The sequence below is a fragment of the Arachis ipaensis genome, chromosome B05, assembly GCF_000816755.2.
Source record: "Arachis ipaensis cultivar K30076 chromosome B05, Araip1.1, whole genome shotgun sequence".
Taxonomy (NCBI): domain Eukaryota; kingdom Viridiplantae; phylum Streptophyta; class Magnoliopsida; order Fabales; family Fabaceae; genus Arachis; species Arachis ipaensis.
The window spans coordinates 133,442,749-133,454,027 of NC_029789.2; positions in this window are offsets into that span (position 1 = coordinate 133,442,749).

The window sequence follows — 11,279 nt, forward strand, 5'->3', positions numbered from 1 at the left end:
ACGTGATTCTGTTTTAATTATACATCTACCTTTTGGGAGCACTACAATCAATCTCAGCTTTCCTTCTCTGGTGAATCTCATCCTTATGTGAGTTTGTTTCAAATTAGTGCATCGTTTATCCTCTCATTGTCTCTACCAGAGTTTTTAGTCAAAGATTTATCCTTGAGAAACTACTAATGATGGAGTTGCCTTTTTCTATAACTTTTGTATTCTTTTGGATCAATTGAAAGCTTGTTTGATGTCTCGTACCTATTGGATCTTGTTTGAACTACTTTGATTTAAGATCATTTCTTGTATGGCATGACTCCTTTTAAATACATGCTAATTTTCTTGAATATCCTTCTGAGATGGTGATTTCAAGTATACTTTTGGAGTCTTGTTTTAAATTTTATAAAGGAGGTTTGAATTCTCTTTGAAGAAGTTCTAAACTAAATTTATTTTTCTGTTGCCTGATTGTAATTGAAACCATTGTTCAATTTTGACAAAGTTGATTTAAAGTTGGCATGCGCTATTTTAAATGAAGTTTTGAATAGCTTCGTTGTTTAATGGAAACCTGTCCATTTGTAATGCACCACTTATTTCCTTTACCAAATTGTAAGCAAATTTTTACTTCGGAGTTTCTTTTCTAAAAAGAGTTTAACTTCCTCTTTCGTACTTGCTATAAATGTTATATACGCTTGTTTGAATATGAAATTTTGAGAATTTTGAACAAGCATTTGATTACTTCCGAGTTTTTATGAACTGCTTTTGGTTAGGTTGTGCACCTAACTATCCTTCTAAAATATTTGAGGAAATATTTTAGCTCTTAGCCAAACTTGTGTGCATTTTGTTTTTAAAACTCTACATGATCTACTTCAACATGAAATTGTATTGAAGTAAAGCCACATTTATGCTTTTACTACTCTTTTGAAGAATGTTTGTTGCTCAACTTTTCTTTTAGACTGCAAATTGGTTTTTTCGCAAGTTTTCGACTCTTTCATGAACAATGTATTCGAAAGTATTTGTAATCATGCTCTTGAGTTCTGTGAGCTTTGTCTTGGGTTTGAGATATTCTTTTCTGTAAACCTCCTACTTCTTTGACTCAACTTGAATTTGTTTCGAACTAAGGCGCTGGTTCTCTTCTTATTGGTCCTATTGAATTTCTTGGATCCAAAGGTTATCTTTGGAGTGGTCAATTGGTTTATTTCTAGCAAACTTCATTGCCTGAGCATCCTTGTTTATTGAGAATTAGATAAATTCTCTCAAATCTATGAGTACTATCCTTGACATTTGATTCTCCTTTCTAAATCTTGTATCTTTCTGAGTAGACTCGAGAATTGTTTTGATATCACGTGCGACTTGTAGACGTAGTAACGCGATGCGTTAGTTCTTTAAGCCGTGATATGTGCATATGGAAGTTAAAACGGTAGGTGTGCAACGTTACGAGTTGAGGGTGTTTCGTTCCTTGCGAACGGGTTTGTGGTTGTCAGGCTTATGATCGAATATGGGGATTGTAAAGTGCTTGATGGAGTTGGAAAGTTGAAACCTTGAGGTTGATATGAGATTAGCGTACGGATGTTGAGCATGTTATTTTAGCCCCATCATGTCTTATAGCCTTCGATGCCTTGCTTTACTATCACATGTTTGAACCATGTCATCTTTTGCATTGAGCCTATCTTGTAATGGTTGCGTGCAATCACACCCTTGCATCCTTATGCATACGACAACCCAAGTATATATATATATATATATATGTTTATATGTTGAGATATTTTTGTTTCTTCCTTAAATGTGTTCAAGGGTGAGCTGTTATGAAATCTCTTTCGTTTTGTATCAATTTTCGAGGGCGAAAATTTTTATAAGGTGGGTAGAATGTAAGACCCAGAGCTTTTGAAAAAGGGCTATCATTAGCTAATTTCAAATTCAGTACTTCTGTAGCTTTAATTTCAGAAATTTTCTTATTAAAGAAAATTAAAGCAAGTTTTGATTAATTGAATTTGAAAATAAATTGAGATTTTTATCCAATTTTACAATTATTGGATTGAACGTTTTATCGAAAATAATTTGTGAAATTGATAAACAAATTAGTATTTTACACATTATTATTGTTGGATTAGAATTTACTTCTAATTTGGTGCGGTGCCAGGGAAGAGGCAAGCTGTTCGCGCCATCCAGTCGCCGGTCCGCTGCCTCCATTTTCTATCGCTGTACCACGGAGAGGAGAGAGCCACGCCGCACCTCAGTCACTGCTAACCCCTCGAAGAAGCCGCCGACGTTCGTGCCTCCTGCCCCGTCAGCTGCGTCATCACCGCGCCTAGCCTCACCGCCGTTGACCTTCTCGTAGTCCACTGCCGCCGATTGAGCACCACGGAAGACAGAGAGCACGCTCGATGAGTGAGAAGGGATGGAGGCTGGGCTGGGAGTCCAACCACCGCATCAAGCCGGCACCGCCTCCGTCAAAACTGCCGCCGTCAGAAAGGGGTTTCGACCGCCGCAGATGTTGCTGCCGGAAAAGGGAGCTGCGTCTCTATGATTATGACTGCCGGGAGTGGTTCTGTGACTTCTGGGAGCACCGTCGGAGCTTCTGGCTGCTTTTGCCGTCGCCGGAAAATTCTATCGGTAAGGACTTTAAGTTGGTTCTCTTTTCCGTTGAGTTTGTGGGAACCTCATTGTCACTGCATATGGTTCAGGTCACCGCTGCTGGTTGAGGTAGCTGTCGGGCTGTCGCCAAACCGGTTTGAAGACCGCCGCTGTTTTGGTTCAGCCGTTCCTTCTTCAGTTCGGTAAGCGTTTCGATTTGAAAGCCCTTTCGTTACTGTTCTGTAATCTCACGCTGAGGTTTGTGGCGTTAATCGCTATAAGATTGAGTTTCGGTTGTTGTATGTTGCAATTAGAGTTGCTGAGACTGTTGAGAAAATAAGTGGAGCCGAGTTGTTGGTTGCCGTCAATTCGGGTTGAGGCAGAAAGGACTCTGTGAGACGTTTGGGTTATGGATTTGCGTTTTGAGGTAGGGGCGCTTTCCGAAAACTATAGTTTATTATTGGAATTATTACATATGGATACCGAGGTGAGGCAATGTGTATTTGGTGATTGTATCAGCCTTATGTATGGTTTGATTGTCTCGAATGATTATGAATATTTGTTTGACTGGATTATTGTGTGGCTTTGTGAAACGAAATGCTTTTTAAGTTGATTCTTTTAAAGCTTTGAGATCGAGTTTATTCCGTTAGAAATTGATTTGAGTTGAATAGATTTTCTTAAGAATGTGAAAAATAGAATACACTCTTGAATTCAGCTTGGCCTGCTTTAAATGATCTGTTTTTTTTTTTTAATGAATGATTGTTACTAAACCGTTTCTTTGAAACTTTGGAAATGAGTTTATTCGGCTGATAATGACTTGATTTTTGAAACGGTTTTCTTGGGATATGGAATTGAGATGACTGTTGGATTTGGCTTGCCTTGAACTGATTTTGGATTTTGGGCTATTGAAAAGGATTGTGGACAGTTTTGTTGGGACCCGAATTGGGTGGCAAAGTCCAAGTTTTAGGGAAAATGCTGCCGAAATTTCTATAAAATCCGAGTCTTTATTGGAAATGTTATTTGGGAAAATCATGAGTTTAATGCCTTTCCAATTTACTTGGAGGATTGCAAAATTAGGGCTTCTTTAGTATCTTTAATTAAAACAATTATGAAAGCGATGAAGCTACGCTTTGAAAGAATTATTGAAAAGAGAATCTTGCTTTGAGGCTGTTTTAAAAAGGTAAAACGGGTTTATGTTTTCTCTATTAAACATAAAGATTTTCCCTTGGAGGAGTTTTCGTGATTTTAAAAGGATTTGAATTTTGATTGATGAACCTCATTATTCTGACGTTTTAAATAAGCCTCATTATTCCAACAAAAATGATTCTCTTAGCAGTTTGAGACGCTTCAGATTTAATCATGGATTTAAAGCTGGTTCTATTTAAGTAAAGGAAATGGCTTTGAAAAGAGTAATTGATTACATGACTCGATTTGGCTTAGATCCTATTTTATTATTCAAATCAGGAAGCCAAGGTTTTAATGATTTTAAGTGAATTTTAGGAAATGAGTTATGGTAAACTCCCCTAAGGACTTGAGACTCTGCCAAGGAACTTTTATTATAAAATCCTATTGTTGAATAGGTGATTTTGAATATCTCAAAGAGATCCTTAACTTGCCATGTTTTTGGAAGTTTGGAAAGAGGATGCCGAGAATGGCATTGTTTTAAAAGGGGAACTTACCTTGAGTAAAAGTAGCTTATGAGCCCGAGATGATTTGAGAACTGAGATCTTTAAAAGCCAAGGCTGAAAAGAGTTGAAATTTGATTTCAAAGTGAAATGAATTGAGAAAAAGTGATTTATGGCTCAAATGCCGATTTTATGAATTTTATGATGTTGAATGGTGGAAGTGCTATTTTGTTATGAGCCAGAATGGCTGTGTATGATATTGAATTATGGCTAATTACCGAATGAGTTATGAGCCATATGGCTGACTATGAATTATGAATTTAAGCCAGATGGCTGAGATGGATGTTGATCCATGGTTGAGAATGAATGCATATATGATGAAATATTGATAATTGTGATTTTGCACTTCCACTATCTGAGGTACGAGTTTCCCTGGGTAGTAGTAGTGGCTAGCCACCACGTGCTCCAGGTTGAGACTTGATACTCTGTTGACCCTATGTCGTAAGGGTGGCCAGGCACTGTGGAAGCCCCGGATGAGCTCGCCCCCGTGAATATACACCAGTGAGGGTGTTGGATATGGATCATGATTATGATCACGATTATGTTGAGTATAACTCGAGTTGGGGATGCACGACAGAGGGACAGTCCAATGGTTAGCTACCAGGACTTGTCGGGTTGGCTCTATAACCGACAGATGATATCATCAGCCACTAGGACAGGCATGCATCATATGCATCTATGTGACATTGTTTGGGTGTGCATATTGTACTTGGTTTGCCTTTGTGACTACTTGTGATTAACTGCTAATTGTTCTACTTGCAATAACTGTTTGTGCTTGAATCTTCCTATTGTGTTTGCTACTGAGACCCTGTTGGACTGTGGTGATTGGTTGTTGGTTGGATTGTTTGGGCCTAGGGCCGTGGTTGAAATGAGATGAATCGATGGTTGGTTTCAGTTTTGTGTTTCTGATTTGGAAAAGTATGAAAGGCTAGTTTGGTTCAGCATAGATAAACCTTTTTGAAAGGCTTTTGAGTTTTTGAGAATTGAACGATTCCTCTTTCAGAAAAGATTTCTGACTTTACTTTTATTGTAAACCGTTGTTTTTGAAAAGAGGCATAAGACGGTTATTAATCACTGGTACGGTTTATCTTCACGTATCCTATTACAATAATTCCCAAAAACTCTCTACTAAGAACCCTTTCGAGGATGATGTTCTCACCCCCCTTATATTTTTTCCCCTTTCAGGGCATGGGCGCAGAAGTCATGAGAAGTTTATTTAGTTGTTGTTGAGATGCTTTGTATTGTTTTAGTTATGGTTTATTGAACCCTCGCCATTATCTTGATATATTCTGTAAGAGGGATAGGAATTTTATTGGTTAATGCTTGTAAAGTTATTTATATATATTTATGTATATATATGGATGTACTCTTTATGAGTTGTTGTAAGTTGTATCGTATTTATGGATGTACGTTATCGAACGAAAGTATTTTTGGGAGTGGTATTGCGGTTTAAAGTTTTAAACAGGCTCATATTGTAGTATTAAATAGTGTAAGAGTCGTCGTAATGTCCGAGCTATCAGAGTTGCACAGTCGGAAGCATGAGCTTTGGTAGTTAGGGTGTTACACCAATGGCTCTACAGCTTCAGTCGTCGATCTCGATGCGGTTTGGCGCGAGACCGCCTCAGCCTCATACAAGAACCACGTATACGGGATGGGGTCGTTCTTTGACAACTGCCTCCGCACCTCAACCTTGAAGCCATCATCAAGCTACGCCACCAGTCGAGCCGTCTAGCCTGAGGAAGGCGTGGATTTGAGGCTACAGGTGTAGGAGCTCCGGCACAGCCTTCACCAGCAAGCTCAAGAGCTTACGATTATCGGGAGAGGTATCAGGAGATCCTCACCCGCGTGACATCTACGGATGAGCTCAAGCTGGAGTTTAGCACTGCTGCTGGTGGCACATGGACATCATCTCCTTTTGAGCCGCCGACTCAGGGCCACAGGACTGACGACGATGACTACCTGGATCTGTAGATGTTAGTTTTTTGTTTTTTTGTTTCATTGTATTTATTTGATGTACTTGACTTTTAATTTATTTGAACATTGTATTTTTTATTTTAAATAAAAATTCTTCAATATTTATGAATTTACGACTAATTGTGTGGAAACAATTTAAATTTAAAATTAAAATTGACATTACCGTGGGAATAATCCGACGGTAATATGGAGCAAAACAACATTTTTTGATGCCAAACATTACCATCGGAAAAATGCCCCGGTAACCAATTGGTTTTTTGAGCTGGTAATTGTCATCAGACCGAAAAATATGATGGTAAACATTTACCGCCGAGGTTTATACCATCTGATTGTTTCTGACGAAAATCCAACAGTACTCAATATTTTTCTTGTAGTAAGTTTTGCTCAAGGCTGGGTTCATGAATTTTTTTAATTATTTTCCATTGTTGCATCACTGAGCTGAATTGTGTATGACTCATATGAACTCTGATTAATTGTGCTATTTTGACAAAAATTGTTTTGATAATTAGGTTTTTGCATGTAGCTTATTTTTATGTATAATTATTATTGTTATAACAGATGGATGATTATATGGTAGTCTCTGTGTTTAACTATGGAGGTTCTTTTAAGAGGAACTCAGAAGGAATACTATTTTATGTTAATGGGAAGGTACATAGGTATTCGCCAATGGATTTAAATTATATTAGTTTCTTTGATTTAGAGACTTTATTTAAGGAGTTGGAATATGGAGAGTATAAGGGGATGTATTAGCTTGACATGACTATATCTGATATGAAAACTGGGCTGCATCTTATCAAAGGTGATGCTCAAATAAATCAAATGAGAGATAACAAGTGGAGAAATAAGGAGACTAATGAAATTTACTTATACTTTGATCATCCAGTCAATGTTCTTGAGGTTGTTGATGATGGGGTAAAGGTTAAAGTTATTTTGACTAATTCATCATCCTCATCCTCAGATGATGGATATGAAAGTATAGAGGACAAAGCCTACAAGCCTCCTCCTCCTTAGTTTGAAGATTGTTATAGTAGTGAGGATAGTGAGGTAGAGAGAAATAAACACAAGAAGATGAAGAAGAAGGTTTCAAGCTCTACCATTGTCCTAAGAAAAAGACTGCTCAGGGCCCAAAAAGAGTTGACAGGGCTGACGCAATTAGTGAGAATAAGGTTGGACATGTAAACGCATGAATATATTCACTCTAATTTTTTTAGCATGCTGAACCTTGTTACTTTTTGGACTAGGCTATGATAGATAAGACACCCATGAGGCCAATGCCAGATGTGAGAGAAAAACAACAAATTGTTAGACCCACATGCATTTTCACTCCAACAAAAGTACCACCTTTCACATCCATGGTTCCAACACTTCCAACCTAAGGATTTAAGCCCCTTCGTCCAAAGAATACCACTCCAAAAAACATTATTTCAACAGAGACTATTTTAGCAGCAAGTTCTAAAACTGCCTCATCAAGGATCTTGAAGTTCATCCCTACTCCAAGAATGAGGCTACCTAATCATATTTGAACAACAAAAGATTAGTTATGTGTGTTTAGAGTTGACTCAATTAGGACTGATGTCTTTATGATTTTTTTTTTTTTTGAGTTTAGTATGGATAAGTATGTTTTGAAGAAACTTGACTTCATCTTTATTGCTTTGTTAGAATCCTTTTGTGATGCCTTCTATTGTTATGGTTGTTTTGTTTGGCATAACTGTGGCCTTATCTTATGTTGGAACAGCTAGAATGATACATCATTTCATATGTATATATGACAAGAAATGATTTGCTTAATATATAAATTGCTACTTCATAGTATTTCAGTATCTCTGTTGCTTTTATATTACGACTTCATAGTTGTCATTGTATATACTAGTTATACCGATTTGAAGCAGCTAAATAATTAAATATAGTCATGTGTCAAACTGTAAAAATTCATCTTCATTTATGCGCAAAATATGTTTCTTATTTCACACTAATACAACCATGATGACATTGCTACAAAATAAATCATGGAACTACTGCTCTTTCCTACTCAAAAGCCCTTAGGATGTTTGTAATAACTACTCCTGCAACAAATGCTATAACAATACATCCAACACCACTACACCTGCTTTGAATCTTATTCACCCTAGATTCGCATAAGTCAACTTCTAACCCAGCCATTCTTTTCTCAAACTCCTTTTCTTTGTCTTGAACACCACGAGAAGGCCTCAAAATGAACCTCCTGCTTCAACCCACCAAAATGAAGATTCTTGCTAGCGTCCTCATTAATGAACAAAACATACTCATCAAGCCATGCAAAATACTTGCAATGAGGTGCTAAAGTCTGCAAGATAGGAAAAAAGATTTTAAACCTTCAATCGAAAACTAGATGAACGAGAAAAAAATATAAACTACCTTGAAGTATGGGCAACCAAAGAACAGCCTGGCCGGATTTAACTCCGTTTCTGACATAAAGAGAACGGCATGAGTACCGCAATTATATTTTGGGGAAAACCCACTTCTTCTCTTTCCTCGATCCCAATCTCACGCTAGAATTCAGACTCCAACTTTTAGAGTCCGTTGCATCTCTTCCACTTTGCCGTTTGGAGAGTGACAAATGCTCACCACTCTCATCCATGGTTTTCTAGGGTTCACAAACTATTATCAAGAAAAGAGTGAGAGGGTTCAAGTCTTGAGTATCATACATATCATATAACCACAAATCCTTTGCAAAACGGTGACGTTTTGGTTCCACAAAAATTGGACAAGTCGATCCCTGTCCAACTTTCCAATGTCCAACATGGCATTTGACGGCCACATCATCTTCGTTAAGTGACACGTAAGTAGATTCTATTAGGTTTTGATGTTGGAGATGACAGAAGGACCGCCATGTCTCACGGCTACTGGGGACAAGCACCGGGTGATACCACTTTTTTCGACAAGGATTGGCTTGTCCTTCGGAGAAATAGATAGGGTCCGAGTTTGGACTTTACTCTTAAATCTACACCATTTATTAAATTTTGGAGATTAATCTAGATCATTCAAATTATCGACGGTAACGAGGTGTCGATATTTTAAATACTAATATCGACGCCCTGTTCGTCGATTTTTAAATAAAAAGTATTCTCATATAATGTTTTGTTGATAATGTGACGATAATAGAAGGAGGTTTTAATGTCATCAAAATAATCGATGACTTGGCTGTCAATTTTAATATTTTGTTTTTAATTATCTTTTTTTACCATATCGACAACAAGTTGTCAAAAATATCAACGAAAAAATTGGTCGTTGAATTTTAGCATCATTCTACTGTTCCTTGTAGTGCAATTAACAAAATTTGTAGTAAATTCCAAAACTTTTTAACAAACAATTAAGGCCCATGTGTTGGAAATAAGAGTCAAGAAAAATGAATAAAAATCAAATAATATGATCATATTAGCATAAATGAATTCTAAATGTAAAGTATCAATTTTTTCCCAAAAGTCAAAGCATCCCATCACAATTTTCTTTTGATAAGCACAAAAAAAAGTTTAGAAATAAAATCCTAACCACATATTTCATAAAAAAAAATTAAATAAGAATTTAATGAACGTTATAATAATACTTTAATTAACAAAAAATTATATAAAAAAAAAGTTGATTGGAAATTTATTTCTGGTGGTGGCGATGCGACGATGGTGGTGGCGCGGTGGTGAATGGTGTAGAGAGTAGAATCTATTTCAGTCGTTTAGGGTTTAGGATTTTTCTTTTTTGCAAAAAATAAACAAAATGGAGAAACAACTTGCTTGTGGCATGGTGGACTCAGCAGCGATGATGGTGGTTCAATGGAAAACTGCTAACGACGACGACACATTGGCAGCGGTGGGTCAAGACGCGACGAAAAGCTGGTACGAGGATCCCACAGCAGCGATGGCCACCTCTTACAGCATTGTAACAACAGAGGAGAGGTTGCGGTGGTGACAGAGTAGGGTTGCAACAGCCAAACATAGGAGAGGAGAGGGAGAGAGAAGAGAGAAGATGAGAAGAGAGAGAGAGAGAGAGAGAGAGAGAGAAGATTCGCAGAATGAGGGGGGAATGGGGTGCGCTTCAAATTTACCCCAAATTTATCGTCGGATTTATCAGCGAAAAAAATCTGACAGTAACAAACTGTCAGTTACTAAAATGACGCATTTCTTTTTTTGGCATTACCGTAAGATTTTTTTCGATAAATTCAACGTTAATGTTGGCGCCATTAAATTCCCGTTTCGCACCAAAGCTTACCATCAGATTTTGGGACGAACAACCAAATCAGACAGTAATATTTTGGCAAGACAAATTATTATAACAATCCCATGTAAATCCAACGGTAAATTCAGCGGAAACATCCCACCTAAAATCTACGGTAAATTCGAGCGAATTTATTGTAGTCTATATAATTAATCTAGCATTATTAATCTCATAAGTTCACACATTAAATTATCTGATTCTAAAATAATATAAAAAAATATTAATTCATACCAATAGTCTAAATTCTAATATTGCATATCTTATTTAGAGAATAAATTTTATTTTATAAAATTTTATTTATTTATTTATCTATCAATTTATTTAGAATATATAATATGAAAAATCAAGTAAGAACACAATGAATTCTATTAGATAACTTTTAATATTATCACATAAACATTTTAGCGATATTGTCATTTTATAATTTTTTCTACTATCATATCACTTTTTATTCTTTTTATGTAGTGTTTAGGTTTACTTAGGTAGATTACTTTATGTCTTTAACAGTAATATTATTTCTCTCTAATAAATATAAATTGGTTAATATATAAAACGTAATTTATTTTCTCTTTTTATTATTCTCACTTCTATTCATGTTTACTATATAAATCAACATTCACTTCACTTCACACATCTTTATTTTCTCTCACGTTGTATTATGCCTCTTACTTTTATTTCTCTAACCTTTAAAAAATTTGGGTGATGATCACGGTTCTTATTTTAATTTGCTGATATATATGCTCTTAAACAATATAATATATAAATTTCTTACAATATTTTTAAGTTTTTTTCTTTATTTTTGATCTAATTGTGTTT